Source organism: Triticum urartu, chromosome 7A (genome assembly GCF_056163025.1).
Source record: "Triticum urartu cultivar PI428250 chromosome 7A, HENAU_Tu73, whole genome shotgun sequence".
NCBI classification, from domain to species: domain Eukaryota; kingdom Viridiplantae; phylum Streptophyta; class Magnoliopsida; order Poales; family Poaceae; genus Triticum; species Triticum urartu.
In genome coordinates this window covers 456,768,778-456,783,103 of record NC_141879.1, presented here as the reverse complement: position 1 = coordinate 456,783,103, position 14,326 = coordinate 456,768,778, and positions in this window count along the sequence as shown.

The window sequence follows — 14,326 nt, the reverse complement described above, 5'->3', positions numbered from 1 at the left end:
GTCAAAGCTTGCATCAACATAACCATTTATGATGAGCTCTTTGTCACCTCCATATACGAGAAACATATCCTTAGTCCTCTTCAGGTATTTCAGGATGTTCTTGACCGCTGTCCAGTGATCCACTCCTGGATTACTTTGGTACCTCCCTGCTAGACTTATAGCAAGACATACATCAGGTCTGGTACACAGCATTGCATACATGATAGAGCCTATGGCTGAAGCATAGGGAACATCCTTCATTTTCTCTCTATCTTCTGTAGTGGTCGGGCATTGAGTCTTACTCAATTTCACACCTTGTAACATAGGCAAGAATCATTTCTTTGCTTGATCCATTTTGAATTTCTTCAAAACTTTGTCAAGGTATGTGCTTTGTGAAAGTCCAATCAAGCGTCTTGATCTATCTCTGTAGATCTAATGCCCAATATGTAAGCAGCTTCACCGAGGTCTTTCATTGAAAAACTCTTATTCAAGTATCCCTTTATGCTATCCAGAAATTCTATATCATTTCCGATTAGTAATATGTCATCTACATATAATATCAGAAATGCTACAGAGCTCCCACTCACTTTCTTGTAAATACAGGCTTCTCCAAAAGTCTGTACAAAACCAAATGCTTTGATCACATTATCAAAGCGTTTATTCCAACTTCGAGAGGCTTGCACCAGTCCATAAATGGATCGCTGGAGCTTGCACACTTTGTTAGCTCCCTTTGGATCGACAAAACCTTCCGGCTGCATCATATACAACTCTTCTTCCAGAAATCCATTCAGGAATGCAGTTTTGAAATCCACCTACCAAATTTCATAATCATAAAATGCGGCAATTGCTAGCATGATTTGGACAGACTTAAGCATCGCTACGGGTGAGAAGGTCTCATCATAGTCAATCCCTTAAACTTGTCGAAAACCTTTTGCAACAAGTCGAGCTTTGTAGACAGTAACATTACCGTCAGCGTCAGTCTTCTTCTTGAAGATCCATTTATTCTCAATTGCTTGCCGATCTTTGGGCAAGTCAACCAAAGTCCACACTTTGTTCTCATACATGGATCCCGTCTTAGATTTCATGGCTTCAAGCCATTTTGCGGAATCTGGGCTCACCATTGCTTCTTCATAGTTTGTAGGTTCATCATGATCTAGTAGCATGACTTCCAGAACAGGATTACCGTACCACTCTGGTGCGGATCTTACTCTGTTTGATCTACGAGGTTCAGTAGTGACTTGTTCTGAAGTTTCATGATCATCATCATTAACTTCCTCACTAATTGGTGTAGGTGTCACAGAAACCGGTTTCTGTGATGTACTACTTTCCAATAAGGGAGCAGGTACAGTTACCTCATCAAGTTCTACTTTCCTCCCACTCACTTCTTTCGAGAGAAACTCCTTCTCTAGAAAGTTTCCAAATTTAGCAACAAAAGTCTTGCCTTCGGATCTGTGATAGAAGGTGTATCCAATAGTTTCCTTTGGATATCCTATGAAGACACATTTCTCCGATTTGGGTTCGAGCTTATCAGGTTGAAGCTTTTTCACATAAGCATCGCAGCCCCAAACTTTCAGAAACGACAATTTTGGTTTCTTGCCAAACAACAGTTCATAAGGCGTCGTCTCAACAGATTTTGATGGTGCCCTATTTAACGTGAATGCGGTCGTCTCTAAAGCATAACCCCAAAGCGATAGCGGCAAATCAGTAAGAGACATCATAGATCGCACCATATCTAGTAAAGTATGATTACGACGTTCGGACACACCATTACGCTGTGGTGTTCTGGGTGGCGTGAGTTGCGAAACTATTCCGCATTGTTTCAAATGTACACCAAACTCGTAACTCAAATATTCTTCTCCACGATCAGATCGTAGGAATTTTATTTTCTTGTTACGATGATTTTCAACTTCACTCTGAAATTCTTTGAACTTTTCAAATGTTTCAGACTTATGTTTCATTAAGTAGATATACCCATATCTGCATAAGTCATCTGTGAAGGTGAGAAAATAACGATATCTGCCACGAGCCTCAACATTCATCGGACCACATACATCTGTATGTATGATTTCCAACAAATCTGTTGCTCTCTCCATAGTACCGGAGAACGGTGTTTTCGTCATCTTGCCCATAAGGCACGGTTCGCAAGTACCAAGTGATTCATAATCAAGTGGTTCCAAAAGTCCATCGGTATGGTGTTTCTTCATGCGCTTTACACCGATATGACCTAAACGGCAGTGCCACAAATAAGTTGCACTATCATTATCAACTCTGCATCTTTTGGCTTCAACATTATGAATATGTGTGTCACTACTATCGAGATTTAATAAGAATAGACCATTCTTCAAGGGTGCATGACCATAAAAGATATTACTCATATAAATAGAACAACCATTATTCTCTGATTTAAATGAATAACCGTCTCGCATCAAACAACATCCAGATATAATGTTCATGCTCAACGCTGGCACCAAATAACAATTATTCAGGTATAATACTAATCCCGAAGGTAGATGTAGAGGTAGTGTGCCGACTGCGATCACATCGACTTTGGGACAATTTCCCACGCGCATCGTCACCTCGTCCTTAGCCAATCTTCGCTTAATCCGTAGTCCCTGTTTCGAGTTGCAAATATTAGCAACAGAACCAGTATCAAATACCCAGGTGCTACTGCGAGCATTAGTAAGGTACACATCAATAACATGTATATCATATATACCTTTGTTCACCTTGCCATCCTTCTTATCCGCCAAATACTTGGGGCAGTTCCGCTTCCAGTGACCAGTCTGCTTGCAGTAGAAGCACTCAGTTTCAGGCTTAGGTCCAGATTTGGGTTTCTTCTCCTGAGCAGCAACTTTCTTGCTGTTCTTTTTGAAGTTCCCCTTCTTCTTCCCTTTGCCCTTTTTCTTGAAACTAGTGGTCTTGTTGACCATCAACACTTGATGCTCCTTCTTGATTTATACCTCCGCAGCTTTCAGCATTGCGAAGAGCTCGGGAATTGTCTTATTCATCCCTTGCATATTATAGTTCATCACGAAGCTCTTGTAGCTAGGTGGAAGTGATTCGAGAATTCTGTCAATGACGCAATCATCTGGAAGATTAACTCCCAATTGAATCAAGTGATTATTATACCCAGACATTTTGAGTATATGCTCACTGACAGAACTGTTCTCCTCCATCTTGCAGCTATAGAACTTATTGGAGACTTCATATCTCTCAATCCTGGCATTTGCTTGAAATATTAACTTCAACTCCTGGAACATCTCATATGCTCCATGACGTTCAAAACGTCGTTGAAGTCCCGATTCTAAGTCGTAAAGCATGGCACATTGAACTATCAAGTAGTCATCAGCTTTGCTCTGCCAGGCATTCATAACATCTGGTGTTGCTCCAGCAGCAGGCCTGGCACCCAACGGTGCTTCCAGGACGTAATTTTTCTGTGCAGCAATGAGGATAATCCTCAAGTTACGGACCCAGTCCGTGTAATTGCTACCATCATCTTTCAACTTTGCTTTATCTAGGAACGCATTAAAATTCAATGGAACAACAGCACGGGCCATCTATCTACAATCAAACATAAACAAGCAAGATACTATCAGGTACTAAGTTCATGATAAATTTAAGTTCAATTAATCATATTACTAAAGAACTCCCACTTAGATAGGCATCCCTCTAATCCTCTAAGTGATCACGTGATCCAAATCAACTAAACCATGTCCGATCATCACGTGAGATGGAGTAGTTTCATTGGTGAACATCACTATGTCGATCATATCTACTATATGATTCACGCTCGACCTTTCAGTCTCCGTGTTCCGAGGCCATATCTGTATATGCTTGGCTCGTCAAGTATAACCTGAGTATTCCGCGTGTGCAAATGTTTTGCACCTATTGTATTTAAACGTAGAGCCTATCACACCCGATCATCACGTGGTGTCTCAGCACGAAGAACTTTCGCAATGGTGCATACTCAGGGAGAACACTTCTTGATAATTAGTGAGAGATCATCTTAAAATGCTACCGTCAATCAAAGCAAGATAAGATGCATAAAAGATAAACATCACATGCAATCAATATAAGTGATATGATATGGCCATCATCATCTTGTGCTTGCGATGTCCATCTTCGAAGCACTGTCATGATCACCATCGTCACCGGCGCGACACCTTGATCTCCATCGTAGCATCGTTGTCATCTCGCCAATCTTATGCTTCTACGACTATCGCTACCGCTTAGTGATAAAGTAAAGCATTACAGGGCGATTGCATTGCATACAATAAAGCGACAAGCATATGGCTCCTGCCAGTTGCCGATAACTCGGTTACAAAACATGATCATCTCATACAATAAAATTTAGCATCATGTCTTGACCATATCACATCACAACATGCCCTGCAAAAACAAGTTAGACGTCCTCTACTTTGTTTGTTGCAAGTTTTACGTGGCTGCTATGGGCTTAAGCAAGAACCAATCTTACCTACGCATCAAAAACCACAACGATAGTTTGTCAAGTTGGTGTTGTTTTAACCTTCGGAAGGCCCGGGCGTAGCCACACTCGGTTCAACTAAAATTGGAGAAACTGACACCCGCCAGCCACCTGTGTGCAAAGCACGTCGGTAGAACCAGTCTCGCGTAAGCGTACGCGTAATGTCGGTCCGGGCCGCTTCATCCAACAATACCGCCGAACCAAAGTATGACATGCTGGTAAGCAGTATGACTTATATCGCCCACAACTCACTTGTGTTCTACTCGTGCACAACATCAACACATAAAACCTGGCTCGGATGCCACTGTTGGGGAACGTAGTAATTTCAAATTTTTCCTATGCACACGCAAGATCATGGTGATGCATAGCAATGAGAGGGGAGAGTGTTGTCTACGTACCCTCGTAGACTGACAGCGGAAGCGTTATGACAACGCGGTTGATGTAGTCGTATGTCTTCACGGCCCGACCGATCAAGCACCGAAACTACGGCAACTCTGAGTTCTAGCACATGTTCAGCTCGATGACGATCCCCGGACTCCGATCCAGCAAAGTGTCGGGGAAGAGTTCCGTCAGCACGACGGCGTGTTGATGATCTTGATGTTCTACCGTCGCAGGGCTTCGCCTAAGCACTGTACAATATTATCGAGGAGTATGGTGGAGGGGGGCACCGCACACGGCTAAGAGAACGATCACGAAGATCAACTTGTGTGTCTAGAGGTGCCCCCTGCCCCCATATATAAAGGAGCAAGGGGGGGGGCCGGCCGGCCCTTGGGCGCGCCAAGGAGGAGGAGGAGTCCTCCTAGTAGGAGTAGGACTCCCCTCTTTCCTACTCCTACTAGGAGGGGGAAAGGAAGGGGGAGAGGGAGAAGGAAAGGGGGGTGCCGCCCCCCCCCCCCTCTCCTAGTCCAATTCGGACCAGAGGGGGAGGGGGCGTGCAGCCCACCCTGGCTGCCCCTATCTCTCTCCACTAGGGCCCATAAGGCCCATTACTTCTCCCGGGGGGTTCCGGTAACCCTCTGGCACTCCGGTTTTCTCCGAAATCACCCGGAACACTTTCGGTGTCCGAATATAGCCGTCCAATATATCAATCTTTATGTCTCGACCATTTCGAGACTCCTCGCCATGTCCGTGATCACATCTTGGACTCCGAACAAACTTTGGTACATCAAAATGTATAAACTCATAATGAAATTGTCATCGTAACGTTAAACGTGCGGACCCTACGGGTTCGAGAACAATGTAGACATGATCGTGACATGTTTCCGGTCAATAACCAATAGCGGAACCTGGATGCTCATATTGGCTCCCACATATTCTATGAAGATCTTTATCGGTCAAACCGCATAACAACATACTTTGTTCCCTTTGTCATCGGTATGTTACTTGCCCGAGATTCGATCGTCGGTATCTCAATACCTAGTTCAATCTCGTTACCGGCAAGTCTCTTTACTCGTTTTGTAATACATCATCTCGCAACTAACTCATTAGTTGCAATGCTTGCAAGGCTTATGTGATGTGCATTACCGAGAGGGCCCAGAGATACCTCTCCGACAATCGGAGTGACAAATCCTAATCTCGAAATACGCCAACCCAACATGTACCTTTCGAGACACCTGTAGAGCTCCTTTATAATCACCCAGTTACGTTGTGACGTTTGGTAGCACACAAAGTGTTCCTCCGGCAAACGAGAGTTGCATAATCTCATAGTCATAGGAACATGTATAAGTCATGAAGAAAGCAATAGCAACATACTAAATGATCGGGTGCTAAGCTAATGGAATGGTTCATGTCAATCACATCATTCTCCTAATGATGTGATCCCGTTAATCAAATGACAACACATGTCTATGGTTAGGAAACATAACCATCTTCGATTAACGAGCTAGTCAAGTAGAGGCACACTAGTGACATTTAGTTTGTCTATGTATTCACACAAGTATTATGTTTCCGGATAATACAATTCTAGCATGAATAATAAACATTTATCATGATATAGGGAAATAAATAATAACTTTATTATTGCCTCTAGGGCATATTTCCTTCATAGAGGGATGGCCTGGCCAGCGGTGGGAGTAGTAAGGGGCGGTGAGGCCTCCGCCGCATCGCAGCCGGCCACGGGAGGCAGGAGCACGAGGCACGATCGGCGCTGGTTTGGGCGGCTGGAGCAAGAAGATCAGAGGTTGAAGAAGCACTACGGCCGTTGGATGGACATCGTACGGTCGCTGGAGCTAGAATCATGCATATTTACTAAGTTAAGAAAGCCCTCCGTCCCCGTCAACTTAGTAGGCCCGCAAGTCAGCCTGCCACTATACTGGGTCCCAGCTAACAGGGGGAGTATTCATTTTTTTGTGCGTAATAAGGAGGCACTTCCGTGCATGCGAAGATATAGTTGGTGGGTCCGAGCTGTCAGCGGCGATAACGTTTTTTTCGTGAAATACAGAGGCCCTTTCGGTGGGTCCCTGATGTCAAGTGGAGGAATCATTATTTTGCGCGTAATAAGGAGGCATTTCCTTGCGTGCGGCCGTGGACCCAGCTGTCGGCCTCTCCATGTACAGTACACTTCAGATGCATGTCGGTCGTTGACCACGTTGACTAGGCCATGCCGAGAGCACCAGGGCGGTGGACGACGGTGAGGCCTAGGAAGGGAACGACATGGAGGCAGGGAAGACTCGGTAGTTATTTCCCACGCGGAGGGGAGTATGACTATACGAGGGTTTACTGGTTCGTCTGTCGTCGCCGGAGAATAACAACAGGTGTGGGTGAGTAGAGGGATGGCTAGGCCAGCGATGGGAGTACGGTAGGGCGGTGAGGCCTGCACGGCAGCACAGCTGGCCGCGGGGAGGAGGGAGCAGGCAGTCCCACCGGTGCTTGTTTGAGCGGCTGGAGCAGGAAGAGCAGAGATTGAAGAAGCATGACGGCCGTTCGATGGACATCGTACGGTCACTGGAGCTAGAATCGTTCATATTGCCTAAGTTGACAAAGCCCTCCGTCCCTGTCAACTTAGTAGGCCCACAAGTCAGCCTCCCACCATGGTGGGTCCCAGCTAGCAGGGGGAGTATTCATTTTTCTGTGCGTAATAAGGAGGCACTTCTGGTGGGTCCGAGCTGACAGCGGGGGGAACGTTTTTTTTGCGAAATACGGTGGTCCGTCCGGTGGGTCCTAGCAGTCAGGGGCAAATGTTTTTTTCGCGAAATACGGTGGCCCGTCTGGTGGGTCCCAGCTGTCAGGGGGGAAACGTTTTTTTCCGCGAAATACTAGTGGCCCGTCCGGTGAGTCCCTGCGGTTAGGTGGAGGAATAATCATTTTGTGCATAATAAGGAGGCACTTCCTTGCGGCTGCCGTGGACCCAGCTGTTAGCCTCTCCACATACAGTACTCTTCTGATGGAAGTCGGTCATTGACCACATTGACCACGCCACGCTGAGAGCACCAGGGCGGTAGACGACGGCGAGGCCTACGAAGGGAACGACACGGAGCCGGGGAAGACACAGCAGTGGCTGCCCACGCGGTGGAGAGTACGAGGGTTGACTGGTTCGGCTGCCGTCGCCAGAAAATAACAGGAGGTGTGGGTGAGTAGAGGGATAGACAGGCCAGGGATGCGAGTATGATGGGGCCGTGAGGCCTGCCCGGCAGCACTGCCGGCCACGTGAGGCGGGAGCAGGCGGTTCCGATGGCGCTGGTTTGGGCGGCTAGGGCAGGAAGGTCAGAGACTGAAGAAGCACGATTGCCGTTAGATTGACATCTAACGGTCTGACGCTGGTAGAGTCGATTGTTGACTGAGTTTCTTTTTTGAGAAACCTTGTGTACGCATGAACTTAGTAGGCCCACAAGTCATCCTCCAAATCTGTGGCAGACAACATAAAGCCCATTTGCTATTTTTTATAATTTGCAGCCCATTTGCTAATTCTTAAGTAATTTATTACAGCCCATTTTCTGCCCAGGACCACGGTCAAAAAGTTCAGCCTTATTTTGCATATTTCGGTGGAGTCCGAACTATTGTAATCCCGAAATGATAAACATTTTTTAAGAACTTATTGATTTGCCAAAAATCATTTTGTTTTTGTAAGCAAATAAGACATGGGACAATTGAGTTGGTTTAAGGGAAAACCAATGGTAAAAAAATCAGCGTTGGGTGGGAAAAAACAACAAAAATAAGGATGTAAATATGAAAAGGGAATTTTATGTGTTTTCAATATAATGATACGTGTATATGAACTAGTAAAACTATAGGTAGAGATTAGAGAACGGATGTAGGACATGCGTTTCAAGAGGATAATAGAACTGGGCTGTGAGTTTGATTCAGTAAAAAAACCGCCTGCGGATGCTGTAAGACAAAATATAACTAACGCTGGCGGGCCAGAGGCCAGTAGATACCTGCTGGATCTTTGTGCCCCGTTGTCATCATGGGCTGGGCCTGTTAAAAACAAAACCAACCCTGGGTAGTCTACAGCCCAGTTGAAACTTGCTCGACCTGAAAAAACAATATACATGCTCAATAAAAGAGAGAATTCTGCAAGTACAGACTGATAATTGGGATGCAACACGGATATTGTTTTTTATCGTGATAATAAGTGCATGCACTTGTTTCGAAAAAATTGGAGAACTGGGAATTCGAACGGCGGGTGCTTATGCTACCCATCAAATAAAAATCAGGTGCCTGAAAATTCGTTTCGAAACAAATGATTCAGCTTTATATCCACGTCGACCCTCGGCATGATGGTTGGAAGCAAATGCAAGTTCATACCAAAAGATCGTTAACAACAATACCAACTTGCGGACGACAAGGTAGTACAACTACCAATACCAAACTAACTTATAATCTTTTTACTCCTGGCCCTAGTGTTCGTCAGGTAGAAAATCTTGCAGAGGACCAGCTCCCGCTCCTTCTCTTGCTCCAGGTCCCCGAGGTGGTACTGGTGCATCACCCAGTTGGTCCTCTGCTGGTCGAAGTTCTTGTCGGTGTGCAGCACCAGAACCTTTTTTGCTGCCCGTCTGCCGGCCGTTGACCATCACCGGCAAGGTATTGCCGGTCTTGTGCCACATCGTGTGCATGCCGCACTCCGACTGTATCTTGCGACGCGTCCACGTGCCCCTTTTGAACGCCCTGGAATTGTGCTGGAAGAAATGCTTCCTTAGGCCACTCAGTGTGATACCTGCAGTATTGTGGAATACAGGTTTTAGTATACCTAGTTGGCATTTTCATAACATCTTTCGCATGTTGCAGTCACTTGTTTCACTTTTTATTAACTTTCAAATTGTAATTGCTTCACCAGGTCTGCGTCTAAAAAGAAAAATAGAGCTATAAACAAAGGAATATGTTTGTGCAAGTAGACGGCCGATCGGTGTCTTACCTGGAAGTTTCTCAGGTTGGGTGTAACATATGCCGTGCTCACTGTCGATGGTTGGTATGAACAAATCGATGAGAGACTGAAATCTCGCGCTGTCAGCACTCACTTTGGCATCAAGGTGCTCGATCAGCTCCTGATCCGTGGGATCAAACTTGACGCCAGCCGGCAGCACCGGCCAATCCTTCTTCGACTTGCATCGGTAATTCCAGTTATATGGTACTCAATGTATGATCAATCGACTGTTTTAAGGGAATGATGAAAGATTTCGACAGATAAGTGGTACTCCAAATCTGAAGTCCAGAATACCCGAACACGCCGCCGGGATTCTTGTGTCACCTCACGTGCAGTGTGTTGTCACGTCAATTCAATGTGTGGACATGATGAATAATTTGACCGACGTATGCTAGTACTGCTACTGTATTGGAGTACTTACTAGTCGTATTTTGTGTCACAATTTATACATATGTTTAACTAACAAGTACGCACTTGAAGCCTAAGTGATATATATATGGCTTCTGCACAGCATCTCCATCATCATTATCAGTACATCCTACGCAGGTGAGTTAGGATGCACTTGATCCCAGGAAGGTATCTATCCTTCAAACCAGAGGAGTTCCTCAAACTAACAATAGTACATAATATCCAACAAAAGAGGGTCGTGCTACAGTAGCAGAATACATGGCTCAGTCTAGATATCAGCACGAATCAAGTTGTGCATATTTGTTGTTGGCATGAACCACATCGCCGCATGTCGGGTTTGCAAAAGCCATCCATCGCATGGAAGCTTGATGCCTTTCACACACTGAAGATTATCTGGCAACAAGCTGTGTCGACGAATCTCTGGATATGGTGATTCATGAAACCCATGGTATGATGTGTAAATACAGCCCCCCCTCGCGAATGGAAGTTGCATAGCACAGTAATCATTGTCGGTGATATGATCGATGATTGGTTGGATGATCGGATAATTGAGCCCGAGGAACAAGGAGTGGTTGCCGAGGCTATAAACCCGCCTCCAATTGAATATGCCTGGCCCAACGGAGCTGGGATCTTTCTCGAACATGAAGTAGCCATAGCCATCAATGTCACGAACGCCCCACGCATTGTACTGCATGTGGTTTGATGTAATGGTTTGGTCAATTTGGTACGTGCGAATGAGCATCAAATGACCGCCGTTAGCTGAACGAGCGATAAACCACCAGCCATCGGCTGGTATGATTCCAGGTCCTGGAATCATGAAGGCCAGCGCATTTGCGTCTGCTGCAACAATTCAAATTGGAGACCAAAAGGACAAAAATAAACAATCATGTTCAGAGTATGTGTGGAATTAAGATTATTATAATAGTGACACATATCATAGACAGAGAATTGCAATGCCGTGGTCATAATCATACCCCAAGTTAAAAAAAATAAGCCAATGGCTTTCATATTCTAGCAATATGTCATGGTTCAAACATCATGTAACAATGAGGAAAACAGCTATGACAGCGCCTACTCATATTCTACCATAGCACTTACTACTACTGTTCTCATATCAACTCTAAGCAATAACATGCGCTGTTATAAAAATCTTGTAAACGAGAGTAACATATAGCAATCATGATGTTATGCTCATAATATGTATTCTAACAATCATTAGATGCCAATTGTTCTCATATCAACTCTAGCAATAACATGTGTGGTCATAAAAATCTAGGAAATGAGAGGAACATATAGTTATAGACATGCTATGCATTCTAAATTTGTAACAAATGAACAGGCAGTCGTATTCATAAGGTAAAGATGAGATGAGATAGAACAATTACACGACGATAGATTCCACCAGTATAGCAGCCAATCTGTGCGTCGACCACGTAAATGATGCCATCATGCACTATAGCATCAGACAGAAATGTTTCCTCAACAGGATTGATGATGAGCCATAACCATGTATGGCGACCGGATTCCAGATAGACTAATCCCATGTTGAACAAGGCAATGATCTTGTAATCCATGTAGTCTTCTGATGGTGTGGGCACTTCGCAGATTACAACTTTCGGCAAACAGAGGTCGAGCCAAAAGCTTGACGCGTCTCGTGCGTAGTAGGCAGGAGTGTCCGGCGGGCCACGAGGCTCGATGGCGGCGGTATCCAATGATGGAAAGGTGATCTCTCGCTGGGTGTAGATATCCACGAGACGCCACGGACTACCGGTGTGGTGGATGAGGACGATCCAGTTGGCCTTCATGCCCGCCCAGTAGTGGCCGCGCATGAAGGACAGGTGGACGGGTAGTGGTAGCATGTCGAGGGGCACCACAGCAACCTCCGTAGGATCGTCAAGTCGGTGTCTGGGCCACCTGCGAAGATCGGGAATCAGCAAGCAGGGTGTCTTGAAAAGAGCCGGCCGGTTGCAGACGAGTAGACGGTACAAAGACACCGAGCATGCGGCCAGACGGACGGTGCTGAGTAGGTCCATACGACTACAGATCTGCTCCAAGAGAACATCGGGGAGGGAATTCCAATCGTGGCTCTGCATGTCAGTCGGTTCTGCCATTGGGGTTTTTGGTGCCTGCGAGCTAGCAGGGAAGTGGATTCGGGCGGGCGAACGAAGAAGCTTCTCCTCGTGTGGCCGAGCAATGAGCGGGGGGATATGGTACGCGCGAGCTACCAAGGAAGATGGCGCGGGCGGGCGAGCAGTGAGCGGGGGTAAATGGTGTGCGGCCGACGATGGGGAAGAGAGGAGGAAGAAGAAGAGATGGCAGTACTGGGTAAGGCTGATTTAGTAACACCAACACGCTGGTTCAGCTTATTAATTACGTGACCCATCTGCTGCAATGTGTATTGTCACTTCACTTCGAAGACTAGTTGAATAGTTCTCTCTGAGCGAGATGGGGAATAATGGATCGCGAGGACTTCCTTTCTACAGTATCCCTATGCCTCTACGCTCACTTCACTCATTTTGCTCCATACCTAGTCACTTGTTGAAATCTGTAGAAAGACAAATACTCTGTATTCGGGAACAGAGGGAGGCTTTTACTCCGTACTATTTGGGAACAGAGGGAGTATCACCATATGGAGGGAATAGAGAAAGCTTGAAATATGAACATGTCAATGGGAGGGAGTAAGCCCCATGCATGCATGCATGCAACATGCAACTCTCACACGTACACATGGACGCACGCAACACCCACGCACCCATGCGGCACACAACACACGACGCAACACACACGCTCACGCTCAAGTGCTCAACCTACTCCCTACGTCCGTGAAAGACTGTACATTTAGAGATTTACACATTGACCAGGGCATAATTAACGCCCAAAAGTAGCAGACTTATGTGTGCATGCGACCATTGAGATAAGAAGATTAAATGAAGGTTGTTGCATGCTGTAATTAAGGATAGACATGTAGCCTATACCTACAGCACAAGTTGGTGCATTAGTCAATCAATATCGATTTACATTAAAGGCTAAATGCATTGGAAGTGTAGATGTACATCATGTACTACACTCTTTGTTTTATAGCCGATGTACACTCTTTGTTGGAAGACCGACGGAGGACACGTGCATGCACTCACATACACAGCCAGGGCGGTTCGCGCGCAAGGGTAGGACTCGTGTCGCGCCTGCGTAAAGTTTTGTTTAACTAATTTCTTTGCTCTGCCAATTGACAGGTGGGACCCAGAAACCAGGTGACAATTTAACCAGTCAACAAGGTGCCACGTCAACTATGTGGCTGGTCAGTAGGGTGCAATACGGTGCTCTACGATGAGCTAGTGATTATATAATCGCCGCAAAACTATATATAGTGACCGTAAAGAGCGTATTGTTACATACGTTGACCGCCAGTTTATTTTTCTCGTTTCAAATTAAGCCATACTAATCGGAAAGGACGCAATATGGACTACTACTAGTACTAGTACTGCTTTGATGTGTCCCGTCAACTCGCCGAACGAGGAGAAGCTTGCTTACTACGCCTCTCCCTCGACCACGCGTGCGGTGGTTCGCAGGACGAGGAGAGGGTTTTGACTACAGTGCCCTCTCCCTCTCCCTCTCCCTCTCCCTCTCCTTCTTCCTCTCCCTCGCCCTCGCGGCGGACGTGCAACAGTTCAATCGGTGTCAGATTGCCAGAAGCATATTGTACTGTAGTATCATCATTGTTGGACCTTCCAAAGAGGCGAAGAGCCAAGTGCAAGGTTCACACGAGTACGAACTGTTGAACCTCCCGAAGAGGCAAAGAGCCAAGCGCAAGGTTTTATAGGAGTTGTCGTCCTAGTAGGAGTGTACTACAACTATAGCAAACGATGCTACTGTATGATGCCGCCACGCCGCGTATATCCAAAGCTGTGCCACCTTTTTTCTCAAATAGCGTGTTGGAGCCCGTGCAACAACTACACAAGTTGCACGTACACATAACACATTTACTAGTAATAAATTCTAAAGGACAAATGCCAGTATGCGACACAAGTTCATCTCCAATTCATGTGATAAATTTGTGCACGACTAGTCTACATATATTCACAGCGCTACCGTTCACAATT